General features: G+C 37.5%; 1 protein-coding gene across 9 annotated transcripts in view; it reads right to left on the minus strand.

Annotated features, from left to right (window-relative positions):
- Positions 1 to 25813, minus strand: part of MINPP1 (multiple inositol-polyphosphate phosphatase 1) — a 190887-nt gene that overhangs the window by 89187 nt on the left and 75887 nt on the right. The window contains exon 6 of one of the 9 annotated variants that reach the window (XM_057505865.1): positions 24329 to 24347. The exons of the other annotated variants lie outside the window; for them this stretch is intronic. The gene's annotated coding sequence lies outside the window, so the exon portion shown is untranslated. Of the gene's footprint in view, positions 1 to 24328; positions 24348 to 25813 lie in introns of those variants that run through there. 9 annotated transcript variants of the gene reach the window in all.

Genomic DNA, 25813 nt, shown 5'->3' on the forward strand with positions numbered 1-25813 from the left:
AGTTTGGAGCACATACATTTGACTTTATTATTTTGGTGGTTCCCTTGGAGTTTAACATACATACTTGAAGTATATATTTAATGAACACATTTCTTTTTAAAAAGTATCTTAGGAGGTGTGACTCAAAATAGCCACCTCTAGGTAACATATTGCTACCCAGACTTTTATTTTTCTCTTACTATCTTTATTCCTAAAGTGATACATTAATTTATATCTACTATAGGCAATGCTTATTTATATTTATCCTCCTTTATCTGCTGCTTGGGACTTACTGAACAATTTAAATCTGAGCAAGTCATGATTTCTGAGACAGTTTCAAGCTTTATTTCTTTGAATATTTCCTGTCCCTCATTCTCTCCTTTATTTCATTCTAGAAATCTGATAAGACATAAATTGGCCCTTCCATGCTACCCCCACATCTCAACCTTTCTTTTCTACATGCTTCCTTTGTCTCTCTGGGCTGCAATCTGAACACTTTTATCAGATCAATCTTCTAGCTCATCATTTCTCACAAGAAAGAGACTGAATATACTAGGACAGTGGCCAAACCATTCATCATAATACAACTCTGACCCATATGAGAAGCTCAGGAAGCCAAACCACAAGCTCTGAAGCTGTCGGTCCAGAATAGTCGAGACCTGGTTGATAACTGCCAGATTTCCTATTTTTGCTCTAAGGACCAGAGTAGACTGAAAATGCTCCCCAGACCAGTCACATAAAATAGCCTCTTCTAGTTAGCCTGTCTCTAGATTCCCCATGCCAACAGCCTCCAATCAGAGGACTCTTGGAGCCTTCCCTTTTTCTCACTATTATGCTTTTCCACTCCTCTGCCTGCCTTGATGTGTCTGCCAAACTCAAGCAAGGACAGCTGACTCCCCTGCCATGGCAAGATCTGAATGAATGACCTGTTTTCCATGGGTGGTCTTTGTTTCAGCACCAATCAGGGCTATTTTGCTTTGTTGTTTATTCCAATTTTTATATTTTTCAGTTTTAGAAGTTCCACTTGATTACTTTTCAAAACAGCCTGGTCATTTTCACGTCTTGTTCTTCTGCCATCTCTTCTATTTCTGTCAACATATTAAATATTTTATCCAATGATTCTAATATCTGAAGTCTTTATGTCACTGTTTTTATCATTTGTTGTTTCTGCTGTCTCTACTTGAGGGCACACTTTCTACAAAAACATTTGCACTTGTTTCTTCTTGTACCTGGGAGCCTCCAAAGTTAAAATCTAATTGTGTGGCTGTCAGCCTATTGATAGTGATATTCTCACCTAGAACTCCTGAGGCACTCACCCAGGCCATATATCCTCATAGAGAGTCCTGCCCACAATCCTCTCACCACCACTGGGGTCAGTGTTGTGGCTGGACTAGCCCTTATAGCTCTTACGACTGCAGGAATGCAACAAAGTCATCAGGGAACAAGATTTATGCCTCAAGAACTGGAGGGTGCACACATCCCCAACAGCCACACAGCAACTCAGGTAGAGAAAGAGGGAGGGAGAATGGACCTGGAACTCTGTCTTCATTAGGTTTTGAGGGTGGAGTATCTAGAATCTCATGGGTATATTCTTTATTGGTGATCTAAAGTGTAAGGGCAGGAATTAAGGTGCAGGAAAGGAAAAGTGAAGTCACTCAAGTGGTCAGTTATCTAGGTCACCCAGGGCTTTCTCAATGGGGAACCTGATGGGTCAGATGACCTGGTTCCTTATATAGTTGCTTTACTTGTGTCATAAAGCTGAAAATGTTTATTTGGGATGGATGTCTTCTAAATGGATGCCTTGACAATCGAAACTTTAATGTCAGGTACTTATACTACAATAAAAAAACTTAATGTTGCACACTTAGACACCAAAAGTTCTCTTTGGGAGTTGTTCTATCCACATTGTGGCATATACACCTACTTCCCTGTGGAAAGCACTGCATGCAAGTGAAATCCTACGGCATTGGCATTGTAAAAATTTAAGAATCAAATGTATTATAATAATGATATCTTCAAACTGAGTATGTGTTCAGACATTCATGATTTAATCAGTATCTTCTAAATTCCCAAGTAAAAACTCTAAAAAAAAAAGTTACCCTTTAATATATAAGAAGTGATTGTAGTATAAGGGAAGTATGCTTTAACAAACATAATAGATCTCAGTGTCCCCTTTTGTGGAAAGCAAGTTTAAATGAGTCTATATATTTTTTCTAGCTGTAAAAAATATTTTTTTAAAAGAGAGTTGAATTGCAGGAATTATGAGTTGGGGTTTAAGAATTTGCACAATCTCTGTTCTCTGTCTCTTCCAAATTTTTCTTTAAGTTGCATCACACATTTGAAGATAATTACCCTGTGTTATCTTAGGGTCCAAATTCTTACAGAAACACCAGTGACTGGGTATAGATAAAATGTATGTGTCTTTTTCTTATTCCTGCCAGTCTTGTGCAATTCAAAGCTCCAGTTCATTCAATACAGTAGTTTTTGCTCTGGATTAGGCTGTACTGGGGATATAGAAATAAATAAGTTAGGAGTTCATAGTCTAGTTAAGAATAATAAGCAGCCAAGAAGAAAAACAGACTTTGATAACTTCTCTACCCCAGTGACAAAGTTTTATGAAACAACGAGAAGAGAGAATCATTCAAACTGAGGGTCAGAGAAAGGGCAAAGGGTGAAAGTATCATTTTTCTTAATGATACATTTTGGGTTGCTGGAAAGCTAAGAAGAATTTGACAGGGACTGGCTTTCCTGACAAAGATCCAGTTTCTTTATTGGTCAGGCCTACAAAAGAGTTCTGCCTTCAAACTGAGAAGAGTTTAGAATTCAAGAGACTTTTTACCCACTGGGGGAAGTGGAACCTGAGCCAGAAAAACTTGGGCCAGATTCAGTTGGCTAAACAGAGGTTTCCAGAAATGAGGAAATTCCAAGACTTAACTCCTCAGCTTTACTCGTATTGCTTCACATAACCTGTAGAGTGAGAGCTTTAGTCACACAGCATAGGTTGACCTGGAGATGGATTCAACCATGTGGATAATCAATCAATCATGTCTACATTAAAAAGCACCAATAAAAACTCTCAACAGTTATTAAATAACCATTTGACACCTTAAGTTTTTTAAAAAATTAAATGCAAAAAATTTAAAAACCTTTGACACTGAGCCTTTCTTAGATAAGTTTCTCCGTTTGGCGATACTCCATGCACACAGTCACACATTGATGCTGGGAGGGTAACATGTCCTAACTACACAGGAGACGAGGGGGCTTGGCATCGGTGGTCCTCCCCCTCAAACTTGCCCTATATTTCTTCCTTTGGCTGCTTTTAATCTGTACCCTTTGTTTGTAATAAACCATAATCATAAGAGCTTTCAGTGAGTCTTTTTGGCAAATTATTGAACCTGAGGGTGATTTGTGGGACCCCTGAAAGTTGCAGTTGGTGTCAGAAATGAGGGCAGTCTTATGTGGAAACTGTGCCCTCAGACTATGCAGTTTCACTAACTGTGGGCAAACATTTACAAAACCCACCAGGTACTAAGCTATGGAACATGTCTCAACAAAGTTCAAGAATCGGTAGTATGCAGATCACTTTTTCTGAAAACAAGGCATCTGACTAAAAAAAAATGACAAAAAACAAAAATAAAGACACCCATATATTTGGAATTTTTAAGTCATACTATTAAATAGCTTACAGATCAACATAGAAATCATACGGACCTTAGAAAGTTCTGGAAAGTGAATGATAATAAAATGCTACCCAAACTTGTATATGCAACTAAAGCAGTTCTTAGAGGAAAATTTAAACACCTTAGGAAAAAAGAAGGCTAAGAAATTAATAACATCTAACATAGGAAGGTCAGAATATCAGAATTACCCTTAAAAATGCAGAAAGAAGGAAAAAAAGTATATGAAGAAACTAATAGAATAAAAGGGAAAAAAACCAACAGATTATGTTCTGTGGTTTTAACTAACATACTGTCAAAGTAGACATGTAGCTGAAAACATTTGTGTAAAGAAATACTAGTAATGTAACCACAGTGAATAACAATGAAATTGAACAGCTGACATTTCTTACATTTTCTACTACAAGCTTTTCAGAGAAAAATTAAGCCCTCTTTAAACAGCAAGGTAATAAACGTGAGCTATGGAAAGATAATTTTGTAAATGAACCTTCAAAAGTGTTTTCATTATCCCACAGCTTTTATTGCTAAATTTACAAAAGTGTAGTAACACCTTTAAGAACTCTAATATTTGTTCTTTTTTTCAAGACACAGAAAAAGAATTTTCTAACTTGTTTTAAAAATCTTCTAAATGAAGTTTTAGTGAATTCTTTATCTATGTGTTAAAAAGGAAGAAAAAAATCCAGTAGCTTACTATTTGTTTGCAAGAATAACTCAGACATCAGAAAAGATGGAGACTCACTAGCTAGATCCTTCACCAAATATTTGCATGATTCTTGGTTAGTAAAAGGAGCCAATGATGCATTTTTTCCTCATTTGATCTAAGAATCTATGTGATGTATCTTTTCAGTTGTCACAAAACTTAAAAACCAAGTATTGAGACATATGGAGTAATGGAATAAAATTGAGAGTCCAAAAATAAACCCATACATTTATGGCCAGTTGGTTTTTGACCAGGGTACCATGACAATTCAACAGGAGCAAGAATAATATTTTCAACAAATGTGGTGGGACGATTGGCTATCTACATTCAAAAAATGAAGTTGAAATCCTATCACATACCATATACAAAAATTAACTCAAAATGGATCAAAGACCTATAAAAGGGGTAAATATAGGTTAAAGCTTTATGACCTAATTATGCAATGATTTTTAGATGGGACTTCAAAAGCACAAGTAACCAAAGAAAAATAATAAACTCACTTACTCAAAATAAAATCTTTTATGCTTCAAAGGCCACTATCAGAAAGTGAAAAGATACCCCAGAGGATGAAAAATAATTTGCAAATCGTATATCTGATAAGCATCTAGTGTCCAGAATATATAGACAACTCTTATTACTCAACAATAAAAAGACAAATAATTCAATTTAAAAATGGCAAAGGATTTGAATATATATTCCTCCAAAGAAGATATGCAAATAACCAATAGGCACATGAATAGATGCTCAGCAACATTAGTAATCAAAACTACAATGAGATACCCCTCACACCCACTAAGATGACTATGATAAAAAGAGATAATAAGAAGTGTTGGTGAGGGTGTGGAGAAATTAGAAGTCTTATAATACTGCTGACAGGATTGTAAAATGGTGCTACCACTTTGGAAAAGTCCGACATTTCCTCAAATGGTTAAACATAGAGTTAGCATATGACCTGGCAAATCCACTCTTAGGCATACACACATGAGAAATTAAAACAAATGTCCACACAAAAGCTTGTATACAAATGTTGATAGCAGCATTATTTATAATAGCCAAAAAATGGAAGCAACCCAAATGTCCATCAGATGATGAAGGTGGTATAGTCATACAGTAAAATATTATTTGGCCATCAAAAAGGAATAAAGTACTGATACATGCTATAATATTGGATGAAGCTTGAGAACATTATGCTAAGTGAAAGAAGCCAGGCACAAAAAGGCAAATACTGTATGATTCTGTTTATGTGAAATATCCAGAATAGACAAATCTACAGAAACAAAAAATAGATTAGTGGTTGCCAAGGGTTGGTGGAAGGAGGGAGTGGGCAGTAGTTGTGAATAACTATTGAGTTTCTTTTGGAGATGATGAAAATATTCTTAAATGAGATAGTGGTGATAGTTGCACAACTCTGTGAATATACTAAAAATCACTGTATTGTATACTTTAAAGGGTTGAATTTTATGGTATGTGAATTATATCTCAATTCATAAAAAATATTGAAAGAGGACAAGTATTGTAATAAACTGAACTAGTCCAAAATTTTGTATTGTGATGTCACAGAGTCACATACCATGTTTTTATAAAAAAGAAAGAAGTGTATTTAATCATGTTGTTCCTATTAGCAAAAGCAGTGGTTTTTGTATTGTTACATAAAACAATTTTAAAGTACTTTTAAGATAGTTTAATCTTGGGAGCTCCTTTCTACTTGCTAGATGGGACGCTGACTGATACATGAATCTTGAATAAAGTCAATTTACTTGGTTGAACTTGGTTTTTTATCAGATTTGGTGGCAGTGGTGGGATTCAAAGCAAACTTCTGATGGCATTTGGGGACAACAAGGAACACAGGCATGGTACCCATTAACACCCTTTATAAATTCTCTGTCTTTCTTGCCATTTCTGAGGGCCATAGGTGAGTTTCTCTTGATTCTAAGCTCTGCTCTCTTTGCATTAAGCTCCCAATCCAATTGGCTTTCCAATACAGAGCAGGTCAGCTTGAGCTGGCAGACAATTCTGCTTGGTGCCAAGCCCCTAGCTTTCAGACTGCAATGCCCAGGTTCTTTAGTGGAAAACCTTCAGGCCTTGATTCTGTCCAAAAGTCCACATGGGAACTTTTAGTGGAAGTGCATAGTTCCCCGTCCATGAGGAGCCCCCAGTTTGTAGACCCCAATTGTTGAGGCTTGCTGGTTCAATCCTTTTCCCAGTTCAGTGTTCCAAGGGAATTGCTGGTGGTGCACACAGGCTATTCTCTTGGCCAGGACACAGGAACATTGTTTTTTTCACATCGTTTTGCGCATGTTTTTGTTCATCTTGTTTTGTGTAGACAAAGGCTAACTGCCAATGGAAATCTTGTAAGTCAAAAAAAGCTGCAAAAATTGGTGGGTAGGGGTCAAGCATTAAAAGTTGGTAGAGCACTCACCACTTAATCCAAAGACTCCCATGTTAGTATAAGTTGGTCATGGAATGGGTTAGATTGGCACTTGGTCACTCACCAACCTCAAGATAATTTCTGTGCAACAAGGTACACTGTAAAACATCAAACAATTCCCAACCCAACAGCCCGTCCCTTTTAGTTACTGGTTTGGCTCTGAGAGACCCAAAGGCTTAGCTAAAAGGGAGCCTTAAATTCTAAAGAGTTGAGCACACCACTTTCTGGCACAGGTGTTTATTTGAAGAAATGTGGTCCTAGAAGCTATAAGTATCTACAAAAATGGCAAGTTCTTGCTAAAAATAACATAGAATTACATTACGGGGAATGTTCTAATTAAATATGATCATTCATTTAAGAGAGGCACTTGAAAATAAAGGTTCCTAAATTAAACAGGATGGGGATACCTATTTTAATTGGCATACAGAAATCTCCAAAAGTTTTCAAAATTCCAAAACAGCTTCACTGAAGAATCATTTCAAGTATAATGAAAAATTAAAGATATAAAAGGTACCTGAAACAAAAAGACTGTAAGACTGACTTAGGTCCTACTGCTCCCCTCTACCCTTCTTTACATGAGTGCTCATTCTAGTAATCCTCTGTTTGGATTGCTTTTTCACTCTGAAGAGAGTATTAAGCATTTAGCTTTTGAAATGAGGCCACCTGAGGCTACAGGTGATCCTCTTCAGTTATCTTTCACTTCTGGGTCAAAGGGTGATCTAAGAGCTGTAGTCATATTGTCTCTTTCTTTCCAAATCCAGGTCATTGGTTATTGATCTTTAGGAATGGCTTCTAGATTTTATGAAGATGATATCTTTTGTACCTTCTTTGAGGATAATTCTAGGGTCCATGGAGTTGTATAATATTGCCAGAAATATTGGCCGTTTTTCCTGGATGAAAACTGACTAGATACTTAAAATTTTTAAGTAGCTCTGCAGTTAGAGCCTGATCAGGTTGGAGGCTGATATTGAGCCTGATAAGTTTGTTCAGGCCTTCTCTCTTAAGTGAAATGTATGTACCCAGAGGGAAAGAACGACATTCCAACATAAGTGGATGGTATGTCAGTCCTTTGATACTCGTTAGGCAGCAACCTAATTTTCCGAGGAATTAAAAACAGCTGTCCTTGTTTTACAACTCTAGCTTTTATAGGACCAGCAATTGGCTCCAGAAATTACTGAAAGTCTGCCAACCCTTTTTACCAATTCCCAAACCTCCCCTATCTAAAAGGCTTGTTCCTGTGCCTTTGAAACGTAAATTTTCTACCTGGTCTCTCCAGGAATTATTATTTAGATCTTCTCTTTAAAATACTAACTTTAGGGAGGCAATTCTTTTCAGAAGAAAAACAAAAGGGGAAAAGATTATTTTAAACTTAAGCAACAAAACCAACCAAATCTTAAGTGTCTTCACAAATAACCTGTTGCATGGTTAAAATTTTAGAACGGAAGCTATCAGGCCTCTGTTTATATCCTTGAATATGTTCATGTCTGTCTACATATATGTATTATAGTTGTGTGGTATTTTCTACCTCTGGATTATATTGGCACAATTAATCTGTAAAAGACCTCTATTTAAATCATGTAAAGAAAATTATGTGCTTATATAATTAAATTCTCAGAAATATAATAGAAACTTAATCCAGATGAATTTCAGGTTCACTTAGTGTCTGAATAATGTTAAAAAAAAATGTCTGAGTTATGCGCAAATCTTTTTCTCTGCCAGTAACTGTCAGTTGGAAGCAGGTTTTTTAAGTCTGTATGCCTAAATTATCTTATGGAAGAATTTATTTTTAGTTAAGGGGTACTGAGCAGGCCTAATGGGCTGCCAGCCCTTCACCATCTACTTGCTTATTTTTTTTACTGCTAACAGCAACTCAAGATAGTTCTGGAACCTCATACATTTCAGAAGCTCTTTAAATAAGTAGATTCAGTGTGAGGCTGCTAATAAAGTAGTTATTTGTAGTGAAAAAAAAATCTGGGAAAATATTCAGTATTAAAGCTTGTTAAGTTTGTTGCCTTAATTAAAACAGTCATGGAATTAGTTACCAGCAGTAAATATAATGATTTTATTCAATGTAGGTTTACTAAAGGTCAAATAAGTTCATATTTTCTCACAAAATTTGTCAGCAAGAAAGGAGCTTGAGATGATGGCTGATTTTGTCTAATATCTATATTCATAAATTTGCCAATCTATAGAATGCTGAGATAGCAGTTCACAGTGTTAGAAATGGCATAAAACTAAATGTGATTTATTCCCAGAGGAATTAATGTTTAAACAAAAGGGTATTAACAAGAAGTGTACACGTCAGAACATGTACCAGGGAGTCACTCTGGCTGAGAGGCAGAGGGAGATTAAGAAAGAGCAGGCTGTGCGTCACTTCAGAAAATGCAAAAAATTTTTGACCTAGCCAATAAAATTAGACAAATGTCAAGAAAGCCTAATATGAATATAATTTTCTTAGGCAACGTTCGGGAATGAACCCTGTAGTACTCAGCCAGTGAGGAACCAGGGGAGGGGCTTGTGTGCTAAGGAATAAATTGCTTGCTGTAACCTCCCTGAGAGTGCCTGCTCATGGGACACCCAATCTTGCAAGATCATCATTAAAGCCTCTCTCAGCTGTTCTCTTTGTCTGCTTACCCACTTGCTAAGTTCAGACCAGTGAGCGCGTTTCTCACAATTGTTTCCTTCCTCATTTTCACTAAAAATTAAGATTTCTAAGGGTTAAAAATTCTAACATACATGTAAGCTACTATAAATAACAAGGGAAACATCTCCATGTGCAAATAAAGTAGGATGTGTGTTTTCAGTAAGAGAAAGTATGAGGAATGGAGATATTTTCTGTTGAGGGAAAAGAAATAGTTTAGTCTCAAAGTGAGGCTGCTTGTTTAAAGAAGAAAAACGGGAATAAATCTGAATGTAAAAAGGTTGTAGGTTTGTGAAAAGAAACCTTAGGGAGTATTTTATGTATGGTCAGGCTAAATGAATTTAAACTTTTTGAAAAGCTTTAATATCAATAGTGTATTTGTGTAAAACTAAACCTCAGTTTTCTTTTATCTGCTGAGAAGGTTTCTTGGATTGTTGGTCCACTTGTCATAAGAGAATGTAAACAAACTTACCCCTTTAAGTGATCTTTTTATCAAAATAATTTCCACTGTTTGCTGTCTTCATAAGGTCTTTGATTACTTAAACCTAGTACTCTTGATAATAAAAGCACAAAGCTTTGCTCAGAACTATATAACCTTCTTTATTTGCCTGTAAAGTTTTTAATTGTCATTTTGGTTAAATAGATAACTAAGTAGTGTATAGTGACCTATGATCCTATTTGATCAAGTGTTTTAAAAACTTTTGATAATTTTACCAAACTTCCTGAAAATCATATTCTAAATGAAGTGTTTTTTCTTTTAATTGAAGTATCGTTGATAAACAATCTTACACTGGTTTCAATATACAACACAGTGGTTCAATAGTTACCCCATATTATTAAACCCTCACCCCCACTAGTGCAGTTGCTATCTGTCAACATAGGAAGATGTTAATCATTGTATATATTCTCCATGCTGTACTACCATCTCCATGACCAACTTATATTCTGACTGAGAATTTTTGTGCCCCTTTATCTCCCACACCCTCTCCACACACCCACCCCAATCCCTCTCCCATGGTAACCACCAGTCACTTTTCAGTGTCTATGAATGTACTGCTATTTTGTTCATTTTGTTTTATTTTTAGATTCCACAAATAACTGAAATCATATGGTATTTATCTTTCTCTGTTTGACTTATTTCACTTAGCATAATACCCTCTAGGTCCACCCATGTTGTTGCAAATGGCAGGATTTCTTCTTTTAATGACTGAATACTACATTGGGTATATGTACATCTTCTTTATCCATTTATCTATTGATGAACACTTTGGTTACTTCCGTATCTTGGCTATTTTAAGTAATGTGGCAAGAAACATAGAGGTGCATTTATCATTTTGAATGAGGGATTTTGTTTTCTTTGGGTAAATTCCTGGAAGTGGAATTACTGGGTCTTATGGTATTTCTATTCTTAGTTTTTTAAGGAATTTCCATACTACTTTCCACAGAGGCTGCACCAATTGACATTCCCACCAACAGTGTAGGAGGGTCCCCATTTCTCCACATCCTCACCAATATTTGTTACTTCTTGTCTTTTGTACAGTGGCCATTCTGACTGGTGTGGGGTGATATCTCATTGTGGTTTTGATTTGCATTTCCCTGGTGATTAGCAATGTGGAGTATTTTTTCATGTGCCTATTGGCCATCTGTATTTTTTTAGAGAAATGTCTGTTCAGGTCCTTCACACATTTTTTAATTGAATTATTTACTTTTTTGGTGTTGAGTCATAGAAGTTCTTTATATATTTTGGATGTTAACCCCTTCTTGGATAAATCATTTACCAATATGTTCTCCCATACTGTAGGTTGCCTTTTTGTTCTGCTGATGGTGCCCTTTGCTGTACAGAAGCTTCTTAGTTTGATGTAGTCCCACTTGTTCATTTTTTATTTTGTTTCCCTTGCCTGAGGGGAAATGTCCAGAAAAAAATTGCTCATGCTTATGTTTAAGAGAATTTTGCCTGTTTTCTTCTAAGAGTTTTATGGTTTTGAGTCTTATATTTAGGGCTTTCATCCATTTCAAATTTATTTCTGTGTATGGAGTTAGATAGTAATCCAATTTCATTCTCTTGCATGTAGCTGTCCAGTCTTGCCAACACCAGTTATTGAAGAGACTTTCTTTTTCCTATTGTATATTCATGGCTCCTTTATTGTATATTAATTGACCATATATGCATAGGTTTATACATGGGCTCTCTATTCTGTTCCATTGATTTAGTCTGGTCTTGTGCCAGTACCAAACTGTTTTGATTACTGTAGCTTTGTAGTATAACTTGAGCTCAGGGAGCATAATATCACCAGCATTGTTCTTCTTTCTCAGGCATGCTTTGACTATTTGGGGTCTTCTGTAGTTCCATATGAATTTTAAGATTATTTGCTCTAGTTCATTGAAAAATGTCATTGATATTTTGATAGGGATTGCATTAAATCTGTAAACTGCTTTGGGCCTAAATGAAGTTTTTTTTATCTCAAACTAACTTTGTGATTTACCAGAGTCCCTGGAATACGTCCAAAGATTTGTTCTCTTTCCTTATTAAAAAAAAAAGGAAATATTAAGCTAATTAGGCTAACTTGATGTGTTAAATTACATGAGAAGCATTATCAAATAAGAAGTAATACTAAGCCTTCTTTATGCTATATCTGTATAGGTGTATAAATATTTCAGAAATTGCATGAAATTTCTACCTAACGTCTGGTATGTTCTGGCAATGTTATTATCATAATTTCAGTGAACCATTAACAGTATTGTGTGCCAAAGAAATAATCAAGTTTCCTTGACAATTCCATTCTGATGAACTGTTATGAGATACTTTACAATGGACATTTTTAAGTCTTTTTAATTTACTGAGAGTTCTTGCTTTATTCCACTGTCTTACAAAAGTGTCCTGCAAAAGTGCTTCATCTTCAAGGAAACTCATAGGAAGTACTCTACAATATAGGTTTCAGATAACTTTAGGATCATAGAACTCAACAGGGTAAGAATTTCCAGAACTAAAGAGAAAACTGGATTCAAGCAGAACAAGAATTAAGAACATGGGACTGAATGAACTCATGAGGATGATTACAATTTTATGACTTTTAGTTTGAAATATTTCTGGTTCCCTAATGTATTTTTCTATCTTTAAGGATCTTTTTTCCTTTATATCTTACTATAGCTTATAGAAATTTTGTAAAGTATACCTTTGTAAACCAAAATGAAATATTTACTTTTTCTTCCTACCTGGTCCTTTCAGGATTTGGAAACTCTTCAGTATTGTTTTCATGACAACATAGTTATTTATTTGCCTAAATTCAGTAAAAATCTGTTCTTCCCATAACAGGACACATTTGTATATATTGGCTATATTACCAAGGCTTTGACTAGAATGTCATATTTGAGAGACAGATGTAGAGAGAAACTCAGATACGACCAGATATCCTTAAGGAACTGCCTGAAACTTGCCTTGGCTCTTGGCCTCAGAGGCTTTTCAGAGTCAATCTGAGATTCCTTATAAGAAATTTCAGCAAAGCACTCTTGAAAAGAGTTTATATGGCCAATCACTATTCTTGCTACACTTAATGTAAATAATCAGGCCAAGTTTAATGCAAACAAATTAGTTTTACTGTCATTATCTTTGGTAAAAAAAAAAAAAGGGCATAATTGTAGAAAGAAAAATTATGTTAGCACCTTTGCAGATACTGTATTTTAATCCTGTTAATTGTCTTTGTCATTTTGTTACATACCTGTAAACTGAATTCAACCCTGAATTCTTCTATTTCTTCAAATACCTGGCTAAGATTCTCCAAACTAACATTTCCAGTTTTCTCCCACTCTTCTGGTTTTGAATCATTAAGGACAAAGAATGTCCTTAAATCTCCTTGGAATGGACGGGGGGCGGAAGATGGCGGCGTGAGTAGAGCAGCGGAAATCTCCTCCCAAAACAACATATATCTATGAAAATATAACAAAGACAACCCTTCCTAGAATAAAGACCAGAGGACACAGGACAATATCCAGACCACATCCACACCTGAGAGAACCCAGCGCCTCGCGAAGGGGGTAAGATACAAGCCCCAGCCCCGCGGGAGCCGAGCGCCCCTCCCCCCAGCTCCCGGCGGGAGAAGAGCAGGCAGAGCGGGAGGGAGACGGAGCCCAGGGCTGCCGAACACCCAGCCCCAGCCATCCGGGCCAGAGTGCAGGGCCCTCGATACTGGGAAAACAGGGCAGCAAGAACAGTGAGCAGGCACTGGAGGCTGGGCGACAGAGGGCATAAGAAAAGCGCGCGACCATTTTTTTTTTTTGCTTTTTTGCTGCTTTGTTTTGGCGAGCGCTTTTTGGAAGTCTTAAAGGGACAGGGACCCCAATATTAGGGAAACAGGGCAGAAAGACCAGTGAGCAGAGGCCTGAGGCTGGCACCGGAGAATAAAGAAAAACGAACGACCACGTTTTTTTTTTTTTTTTTTTTAATTTTTTTTTTTTTTAATTAAAAAAATTTTTTTTCTTGTTTTTTTTTGTGGTCGTTGTTTTGTTTTGGCGGGTGCTTTTTGGAAGTCTTAAAGGGGCAGGGCGGGCCACTTAATCCAGAGGTAGGGAATCCGGGATCTCTGGGCACCCTAACCCCTGGGCTGCAGGGAGCAGGGAGGCCCCTTACAGAGATAAATAGCCTCCCAGCAGCTCCTGCTCCAACGCGACTCCACCATTTTGGAGTAGCTGCCCGAGCCAGGCCACGCCCACAGCAACAGCGGAGATTAACTCCATAGCAGCCAGGCAGGAAGCAGAAACCCTGTCTGCGCGCAGCTGCGCAGCACAAGCCACTAGAGGCCGCTGTTCTCCCAGGAGAGGAGGGCCACAAACCAACAAGAAAGGAAGTCCTTCCAGCCGTCACTCGTCCCAGTTCTGCAGACTATTCCTATCACCATGAAAAGGCAAAGCTACAGGCAGACAAAGATCACAGAGATAACACCAGAGAAGGAGACAGACCTAACCAGTCTTCCTGACAAAGAATTCAAAATAAGAATCATAAACATGCTGACAGAGATGCAGAGAAACACGCAAGAAAAATGGGATGAAGTCCGGAAAGAGATCACAGATGCCAGAAAGGAGATCGCAGAAATGAAACAAACTCTGGAAGGGTTTATAAGCAGAATGGATAGGATGCAAGAGGCCATTGATGGAATTGAAATCAGAGAACAGGAACGCATAGAAGCTGACATAGAGAGAGACAAAAGGATCTCCAGGAATGAAACAATATTAAGAGAACTGTGTGACCAATCTAAAAGGAGCAATATCCGTATTATAGGGGTCCCAGAAGAAGAAGAGAGAGGCAAAGAGATGGAAAGTATCTTAGAAGAAATAATTGCTGAAAACTTCCCCACACTGGGGGAGGAAGTAATCAAACAGACCACGGAAATACACAGAACCCCCAACAGAAAGGATCCAAGAAGGGCAACACCAAGACACATAATAATTAAAATGGCAAAGATCAAGGACAAGGAAAGAGTGTTAAAGGCAGCTAGAGAGAAAAAGGTCACCTATAAAGGGAAACCCATCAGGCTAACGTCAGATTTCTCAACAGAAACCCTACAGGCCAGAAGAGAATGGCATGATATATTTAATACAATGAAACAGAAGGGCCTTGAACCAAGGATACTGTATCCAGCACGACTATCATTCAAATATGATGGTGGGATTAAACAATTCCCAGACAAACAAAAGCTGAGGGAATTTGCTTTCCACAAACCACCTCTACAGAACATCTTACAGGGACTGCTCTAGATGGGAGCACTCCTAGAAAGAGCACAGCACAAAACACCCAACATATGAAGAATCGAGGAGGAGGAACAAAAAGGGAGAGAAGAAAAGAATCTCCAGATAGTGTATATAACAGCTCAATAAGCGAGCTAAGTTAGGCAGTAAGATACTAAAGAGGCTAACCTTGAACCTTTGGTAACCACGAAGTTAAAGCCTGCAATGGCAATAAGTACATATCTTTCAATAGTCACCCTAAATGTTAATGGGTTGAATGCACCAATCAAAAGACACAGAGTAACAGAATGGATAAAAAAGCAAGACCCATCTATATGCTGCTTACAAGAAACTCACCTCAAACCCAAAGACATGTACAGACTAAAAGTCAAGGGATGGAAAAACATATTTCAAGCAAACAACAGTGAGAAGAAAGCAGGGGTTGCAGTACTAATATCAGACAAAATAGACTTCAAAACAAAGAAAGTAACGAGATAAAGAAGGACACTACATAATGATAAAGGGCTCAGTCAAACAAGAGGATATAACCATTCTAAATATATATGCACCCAACACAGGAGCACCAGCATATGTGAAACAAATACTAACAGAACTAAAGGGGGATATAGACTGCAATGCATTCATTCTAGGAGACTTCAACACACCACTCACCCCAAAGGATAGATCCACTGGGCAGAAAATAAGTAAGGACACGGAAGCACTGAACAACACAGTAGAGCAGATGGACCTAATAGACATCTATAGAACTCTACATCCAAAAGCAGCGGGATATACATTCTTCTCAAGTGCACATGGAACATTCTCCAGAATAGACCACATACTAGGCCACAAAAAGAGCCTCAGAAAATTCCAAAAGATTGAAATCCTACCAACCAACTTTTCAGACCACAAAGGCATAAAACTAGAAATAAACTGTACAAAGAAAGCAAAGAGGCTCACAAACACATGGAGGCTTAACAACACGCTCCTAAATAATCAATGGATCAATGACCAAATCAAAATGGAGATCCAGCAATATATGGAAACAAATGACAACAACAACACTAAGCCCCAACTTCTGTGGGACACAGCAAAAGCAGTCTTAAGAGGAAAGTATATAGCAATCCAAGCATATTTAAAAAAGGAAGAGCAATCCCAAATGAATGGTCTAATGTCACAATTATCGAAATTGGAAAAAGAAGAACAGATGAGGCCTAAGGTCAGCAGAAGGAGGGACATAATAAAGATCAGAGAAGAAATAAATAAAATTGAGAAGAATAAAACAATAGCAAAAATCAATGAAACCAAGAGCTGGTTCTTCGAGAAAATAAACAAAATAGATAAGCCTCTAGCCAGACTTATTAAGAAGAAAAGAGAGTCAACACAAATCAACAGTATCAGAAACGAGAAAGGAAAAATCACGACGGACCCCACGGAAATGCAAAGAATTATTGGAGAATACTATGAAAACCTATATGCTAACAAGCTGGGAAACCTAGGAGAAATGGACAACTTCCTAGAAAAATATAACCTTCCAAGATTGACCCAGGGAGAAACAGAAAATCTAAACAGACCAAATACCAGCAACGAAATTGAAGAGGTAATCAAAAAACTACAAAAGAACAAAACCCCCGGGCCAGATGGATTTACCTCGGAATTTTATCACACATACAGGGAAGACATAATACCCATTCTCCTTAAAGTTTTCCAAAAAATAGAGGAGGAGGGGATACTCCCAAACTCATTCTATGAAGCTAACATCACCCTAATACCAAAACCAGGCAAAGACCCCACCAAAAAAGAAAACTACAGACCAATATCCCTGATGAACGTAGATGCAAAAATACTCAATAAAATATTAGCAAACCGAATTCAAAACTACATCAAAAGGATCATACACCATGACCAAGTGGGATTCATTCCAGGGATGCAAGGATGGTACAACATTCGAAAGTCCATCAACATCATCCACCACATCAACAAAAAGAAAGACAAAAACCACATGATCATCTCCATAGATGCTGAAAAAGCATTTGACAAAGTTCAACATCCATTCATGTTAAAAACTATCAGCAAAATGGGAATAGAGGGCAAGTACCTCAACATAATAAAGGCCATCTATGATAAACCCACAGCCAACATTATATTGAACAGCGAGAAGCTGAAAGCATTTCCTCTGAGATCGGGAACTAGACAGGGATGCCCACTCTCTCCACTGTTATTTAACATAGTACTGGAGGTCCTAGCCACGGCAATCAGACAAAATAAAGAAATACAAGGAATCCAGATTGGTAAAGAAGAAGTTAAACTGTCACTATTTGCAGATGACATGATACTGTACATAAAAAACCCTAAAGACTCCACCCCAAAACTTCTAGAACTGATATCGGAATACAGCAAAGTTGCAGGATACAAAATCAACACACAGAAATCTGTGGCTTTCCTATATACTAACAATGAACCAACAGAGAGAGAAATCAGGAAAACAACTCCATTCACAATTGCATCAAAAAAAATAAAATACCTAGGAATAAACCTAACCAAAGAAGTGAAAGACTTATACTCTGAAAACTACAAGTCACTCTTAAGAGAAATTAAAGGGGACACTAACAGATGGAAACTCATCCCATGCTCGTGGCTAGGAAGAATTAATATCGTTAAAATGGCCATCCTGCCCAAAGCAATATACAGATTTGATGCAATCCCTATGAAACTACCAGCAACATTCTTCAATGAACTGGAACAAATAATTCAAAAATTCATATGGAAACACCAAAGACCCCGAATAGCCAAAGCAATCCTGAGAAAGAAGAATAAAGTAGGGGGGATCTCACTCCCCAACTTCAAGCTCTACTATAAAGCCATAGTAATCAAGACAATTTGGTACTGGCACAAGAGCAGAGCCACAGACCAATGGAACAGACTAGAGAATCCAGACATTAACCCAGACATATATGGTCAATTAATATTTGATAAAGGAGCCATGGACATACAATGGCGAAATGACAGTCTCTTCAACAGGTGGTGCTGGCAAAACTGGACAGCTACATGTAGGAGAATGAAACTGGACCATTGTCTAACCCCATATACAAAAGTAAACTCAAAATGGATCAAAGACCTGAATGTAAGCCATGAAACCATTAAACTCTTGGAAGAAAACATAGGCGAAAACCTCTTAGACATAAACATGAGTGACCTCTTCTTGAACATATCTCCCCGGGCAAGGAAAACAACAGCAAAAATGAGTAAGTGGGACTATATTAAGCTGAAAAGCTTCTGTACAGCAAAAGACACCATCAATAGAACAAGAAGGATCCCTACAGTATGGGAGAATATATTTGAAAATGACACATCCGATAAAGGCTTGACGTCCAGAATATATAAGGAGCTCTCACGCCTCAACAAACAAAAAACAAATAACCCAATTAAAAAATGGGCAGAGGAACTGAACAGACAGTTCTCCAAAAAAGAAATACAGATGGCCAACAGACACATGAAAAGATACTCCACATCGCTAATTATCAGAGAAATGCAAATTAAAACTACAATGAGGTATCACCTCACACCAGTAAGGATGGCTGCCATCCAAAAGACAAACAACAACAAATGTTGGCGAGGCTGTGGAGAAAGGGGAACCCTCCTACACTGCTGGTGGGAATGTAAGTTAGTTCAACCATTGTGGAAAGCATTATGGAGGTACATCAAAATGCTCAAAACAGACTTACCATTTGACCCAGGAATTCCACTCCTAGGAATTTACCCTAAGAATGCAGCAATCAAGTTTGAGAAAGACAGATGCACCCCTATGTTTATTGCAGCACTATTTACAATAGCCAAGAATTGGAAGCAACCTAAATGTCCATCAATAGATGAATGGATAAAGAAGATGTGGTACATATACACAATGGAATACTACTCAGCTATAAGAAAAGGGCAAATCCAATCATTTGCAGCAACATGGATGGAGCTGGAGGGTATTATGCTCAGTGAAACAAGCCAAGCGGAGAAAGAGAAATACCAAATGATTTCACTTATCTGTGGAATATAAGAACAAAGGAAAAACTGAAGGAACAAAACAGCAGCAGAATCACAGAACTCAAGAATGGACTAACAGGTACCAAAGGGAAAGGGACTGGGGAGGATGGGTGGGTAGGGAGGGATAAGGGGGGGAGAAGTAGGGGGGTATTAAGATTAACATGCATGGGGGGGTAGGAGAAAAGGGAGGGCTGTACAACACAGAGAAGGCAAGTAGTGATTCTACAACATTTTGCTATGCTGATGGACAGTGACTGTAAAGGGGTTTATAGGGGAGACCTGGTATAGGGGAGAGCCTAGTAAACATAATATTCGTCATGTAAGTGTAGATTAGTGATAGAAAAAAAAAAAAAAAAAAAGGGCAGTTCCTGTGTGGTAACCTCCAACGAGTTCTACACAAGGGTATAAAGGGCATATAAACGTGTAGGCAAAGGGTCTGTTTGTGTTTATACAGAGGATCAAAGCCTAATTGGGCTACCCCGAAAATGAACTAAGATACGATATGAAAAAGAACTTCCAACATCTGCACCCTCTGGAAGACTCATGCCAGAAGATGATCATCAAAAAACCCCAACAAAGATCCACGCACTGCTACAGCTGTAGATGCACTCATCCCACCAGTTCCTGGACCTGCCATGGGAATGAGGAAGGAGATATCTAAGCTGGCCTGTGCATACAGTAAAACAACAAAATTGGACTGGATCTATACTGTTGGAACTCAACCAAGAATTTGGAGAAGTGCAAATTGTAGCGCTCCAAAGTCTTACAACTACAAACTATTTATTGTTAAAAGAACATATGGCATGTGAACAGTCCCCAGGAATGGGTTGTTTTAATTTGTCTGATTTCTCTCAGACTGTTCAAGTTCATTTGGACAATATCCACCATATCATAGATAAGTTTTCACAAATGTCTAAGGTGCCTAACTGGTTTTCTTGGTTTCACTGCAGATGGCTGGTAATTACAGATATGCTTTGGTTATGTAACTATACTCCTATTATGTTAATGTGTGTGTGCAATTTAAGTAGTAGCTTAAAACCTATACATGCTGAAGTTACTCTACAAGAAGATATATCAAAGAAATAATCAATCTTCCCATGTTTTCTTCCGCCTGCTACTTCTATAGGTTTTCTTCTTCCTTCCTAATTACAACCCTTAAATAGAATTCGTGCCTCATATCAAATTTACCGAGTATCATAATTCTTCCAAGTGGTAAAGATACCTCAAGACAAATGCTGGGCATAGAAGCCACAGGGCATAAATATACAAAGAAGTAAAAAGCTAACTTTTTCAAACAGTAAGGCTTCTCTCTCACTTACCAACTTCACATTTCCCTGTATGGCCCCGGAAGATGACTGGTTAGCCAGAGACGGGTAAGATTCCTCAAGGGAGGAACAACCTAAGACAGGCACAGTCGCAGGGGGGCCATCAGGTGAGAAATTGGGGATCAACAGAGGTGAGGCTTAGAACCTCACCCCCCCGTTCTGAGAGAAATCTTCTGCATACGTGGATGTTTTATTGCCCTGGTCTAGCTTGGATTAACACATAGTCTACAGGCACACACCTGATCATCTACATGTGCTCTCTTACAACACTAAACTATGTTTTCTACCTTTATCTTGTATCTACCTACCACTTCAGCATTTTATTAAAAATAATAATAATAAAGAGAGAAATGTGGTATCCACATATAAATCAAGTATAAAAACCAAATGAGTATTCATATTTGAACTGACTGTTTAGAGTTCATAATGCATGAGCAAAACCGAAAGTTTCTGTGATGACTGCCCTTGTACTGTTCACTATGTAACTTATTCATTATGTAAGAATTTGTTCTACATGTAAAAACTTGTTTGTTATGCCTCAGAAGATTGGAGACTGACAAAAATTAGGCTTGGGGTGGAATAATGATTGTGCATTGAGCATTGACTCCCCTATACAGAATTTTATTGTCGTTAACAACCATTTGATCAATAAATATGAGAGATGCCCTCACAAAAAAAAAAAAAAAAAAAAAAAAAAAGGACAGACTTCCAATGGTAAAATAAATTAGTAACCGGGATGTAATGTATAGCATAAGGAATATAGTCAAGATATTGTAACAGCCTGGTAGGGTGATAGCTGGAACCTAGAATTATGTATATAAATGTTCTACCACTGTGTTGTACACTTGAAACTCATGTAATGTAATACTGTGTGTCAACTACCCTTCAATAAAAAATAATTATTTAAAAAAAAAAAAAAAATCTCCTTGGAATGGACTACAGTACATCCTTCTCACTGTCCATGTGGCAGCCAAACTTTGGGGACTTGAACCTTGGGTGTATACATCTCAATGCTAAAGAAGGCTCCATCTAACACCTGGTTCTGTGCACATGCTGGAGACCTCTGAATCAAACTCAGGAGGAAGAGAAGTAGCTGACATTGAGGTGGACTACTTCCAACCAAGACACTGAATCAAAACTTCCTATTTTTAGTAAATATAAAAACCCTTTCTTCTTTGCTTTCTTTCCTTTACTCTGGCATTGGCCTAGAAAAATAATTCTGTAACCATACATCCAAGGATATTGTTAAGGGAGGTAGCCTTTCAGACTGCTGGACTTGTCATCAAAAACTCTGATCTTCACATGATGGTAGCAACCCCCTGGCCCATTCCGTGTGTCTGGTTAGCAACCCCAGACTTGAGGAACTTTGCATCTAGGCTCTATGCAAAGAAAGGGACACGAGGTAAGAGTGCCCAGAATAAAACAGCCTGTATGGTCTTCAGACTCTTGAAATTTTACTGGCCATGGCTGTCACTTTTCTAGTCCTGAGCCACAAATTCAAATGGGAATTATCAGGAGCCACTCATGATTCAGGATTTGCTTCCATTGGCAAGGCCCTAGTTCCCCAGTTATAAGAAAACATAATGAGGCTATAAACTGGAACTTCACTCTTGAAAATGTTGCCGAAATCTGCTGCTAAAGCCATAGCTGCCTATCAACAATCTAGCCAAATTTCTTCCTGATAGTGGGATACCCCTTGCATATATTTTAGCAGAGTAAGGAGGTGTTCAACACTCTCTGTGGCCACACCACCTGTTGCACCTGGATTAACATTTCTGAGTAAGTTGAAACTTGATTACATAAGATCACTGAGCAAACCACTTGGCTTAAAAAGGTGACTCCTTCAATAGGGCCTTTGACTTACTTGATTTTGATTAGTTTGGGTCTTGGGGACCATGGTTCTGAAGTACACTCCCAACACTGGGAATTATCTTGTTTAAAATAGTTATAGTACTATCCCTGGGGCATCGTATTCTGTCAAAAACTCTAAATGCATGATACAGCCACTAACCATGGGGTAAATAATCTCCCTAAGACTGGAACATCAGAATAGGAACAAAAGAGAATGACTCACTTCAGAACTGTGAATCTGAAGTGTGCCTGTGAAAATCAGAGATTAAGAAAAAAATGTCATGACTTCTGAATGATCAAAAAATCACAGAATGATCAAAAAGGCTGCTAGAACTACAGGGCAGTAGGTGAGAGTGGTGCAAATGCCTCAATTTTTTTTCACATTAAGCTAAGGGTCTGATCTAAAGCGGAGCTGTTAAAGAAAAAAAGACAACAGTGCCAAAATGGAGTCACTTGTACTAAGTCCAACATCAGCAATTAAGACTTAAAATCTAATCTAATTGCAGTTTCAGCCTTTCCCAGGAATGTGACCTTTATCCAGTTAATTCAGAATTACCTGCTCAGCAGAGGAATCGCTATAAACGTCTGTATATATGTTTATAGCGATTCCTCCTCCAAAGCAAGGTGACTGACTAAAACAATCCATTCTTTGTTAGAAACTTCCTTTTCCGTCCCCAGCTGCCTATAAAAGTCTAACATTTTGTACAGCTCCTAAGAGCTCCTTCCTACTTGCTAGGTGGGATGCTGCCCAATTCATGAATTTTTTTAATAAAACCAATTAGACTTTCAAATTAAAAAAGAAAAAAGAAGATAGCTTAATATTTATTTCATCCTTTAAAATTTGATTCTGGCCTGTTTTACGTGGTACATAAATATGAATGCACCAGTAAAGAGATATAATTTATCAGTACATCAAATTAGAATATCAGAGATTACTGCACAAGGGCTTATATTGATGGGGACACAACCAACAAAGTTAGAGTTTGTGTCCCCTTAGATGACAGGAAAAAAACCTTAGGGAAACTGTTTAAGAAATCAGCAAAAGGTACCAACATATTAAATTTTGGCTTATATTAAAAATATCGAGGTAATTTGTATATATGATTAACAAATCTTAGCCTCTATACTGGAAAATTCTCTGCAAAGTTATATATATACAATTTATGAATTTTAACTCACTTTAATTCTTCATCATATAGTAGCAACTTGGTACTAAGCAAATTTCCATTCTGTGTTGTTCCAGAGAAGGGGGTCATACCTTATATACTCTGTACTAAAAATACATCCTCTGAGAACAATAATATTACAGTTATTTCTTCAATCATGTCCCTGACTGCTAGCCAGGCATTGGCATGCTTTACTAACTCAGCTGGTACCACAGACCTTGTCTGGTTCAGCATCCAATTTCTTTTCCCAGCTTGCCCTGGAAAAAGACAGTGGTGTCCCTGTAGTCTGTGATCTGTCTCTTCAAATGTTTGCCTGACCGCATTATCCAGAACATTCTAAAAATGTAGTCTGCTACAAAGCACTGAGTCTGTGAAGGAGCAGGATACTCCCTTGAATGTGACAAAGCAAAATAGAATGATCTGTCTAGCCAGACTTGAAAAATACAGTTGCCAGGTTGCTACTGGTTTAAAGAAAATGCATGAGCAATGTGCTGGCCACAACCCTGTGTTCCTGAAACCCTGCTGTGAACACTTTCATACAAGATCCAAAAACTGAGAGGAAAGCTTGTCCCTTTGATGGCACACCAGCCCACTAGCTGTTCAGCAGGAAGTGCCTCATGTTTTACGAGTGGTCACAAAGCTCAGGGCAAGGCTGTACCCACCTCCCCACAGAGCCAGCTAGTTGGCCTCTAGATCAAATGTCCTTCCTTTCAGTAGGGTCACACTCTGGGAAGAACATCTAGGTAACATGTGTTTGAATTCCAGGTCTTCTACTTACTGGCCTTGGAAAAAAATCACTCAACTTCTCTGTTTCTTGGTATACTCATCTGTAAAATGGTAATAATGATAACTATTACACATTCAGAATTAGAGAAAACTCTAAAACTGACCATTTCTAGCCAATCTATAATATATAACAAGGGGATTTAGATAATAGGTATGTTTGATTTTCTCAGGCTCCAAAATAATTTTTTGAAAAGCTGTGTTCTAATCTGGTGCATAGGCCCATGGTTTGTATAGCACAGTGGTTCACTTAGATGAAAAGCATAAATATATTTAACATATATCCATCATTTTTACTGCACATGGAATTTTCTAACAAAATACATTTGAAATATCATTAGTAACTTTAAATTGTGGTTCCAGCAGGATCTAGAAAATGTTTTTGTTGATTCATTTGGCACAAAAGCCTTCTCCAAAACACAATGAATATCCACTTGTAAAACAGGTTTTCCAGTGAACAAACATATTTTGATAGTGGCTCTGGATATAATGCAAAGCAAACTCCAGGCTCCTTGATGAATTTATTTTGTCTGCCATGACATCTTGACAGAACAATTCTTTCAAAAGACACATCAGAATAAAAACAAAAACTACTTAAGGCTGTTACTTAATTCTGCCAATTTATTGCTGGCAAAATGTATTACTCTTTTAAAGTGATGCAAGAGGTAAATTACTCAAACAGTACATAATCTAGGATACTCCTACCAACAGTTCAGTGGTTTTCCATCTTATTCCATAGTATTTCCAGATTGTCAGACAAAATTCTAATTTGGCAATGAATATTTCAAGATATCCTATCTCTGAAAGAAGGAACAAATCAAATCATGAGAAAAACAAAGCTTACAGAGTAAAATACCTCTTGGGGGCACAAGGAGAAATGAGAAATATAATTAGCAATGATGAAATAATCGAAGTAATGGTTCATTTTATTTTTGTGAAATCAGCTGTAATGGGATGCCTTCATGTTAGCAGGTCTAATTCCCTGCCACCTAATCAGAGCCAGGTGTTTCGTGTTTTGTTTTGTGCCATATTGACCAACAATCAAGCAAAACTCAAGGTTTTTCAATGTAGCCCTAAGAAACTAGAATTACTCAGCCCTCCCAGCAAAGCTCAGGTTTCAAACTTGGTTTATTAAAGGGGAAAAACTAAATCTCTTCCAAATCCAAATTACAACTTTACCTGATTATTGCTCTCAGATTTCAAGTGTTAAAGACAGAGTTTACTCTCACTTCATGTAACTGGTTTGTGTCCCTGTTAAAGCTTCAGATTGTCAACTTCTGGATGTCAAGAGTCCTGGCCATTGTGATTTTATGTTTGTTATATCAGTCTGCCTTGTGATAAAATTTCATCTGCAAATTTTTGATACATAGTTCTATGTGTTCTTTGGACTTTTTATCAAGGTTTGATGGGGAGAAAAGGAAAATGACTTCCTGGTTCTTCTCTGGAGGAACATAATTTCTTATAACTACTTCCAAGTGGGTCAAAAGCATTTAAGAAACCTCTCTATTTC

The sequence above is a fragment of the Manis pentadactyla genome, chromosome 8, assembly GCF_030020395.1.
Source record: "Manis pentadactyla isolate mManPen7 chromosome 8, mManPen7.hap1, whole genome shotgun sequence".
Taxonomy (NCBI): domain Eukaryota; kingdom Metazoa; phylum Chordata; class Mammalia; order Pholidota; family Manidae; genus Manis; species Manis pentadactyla.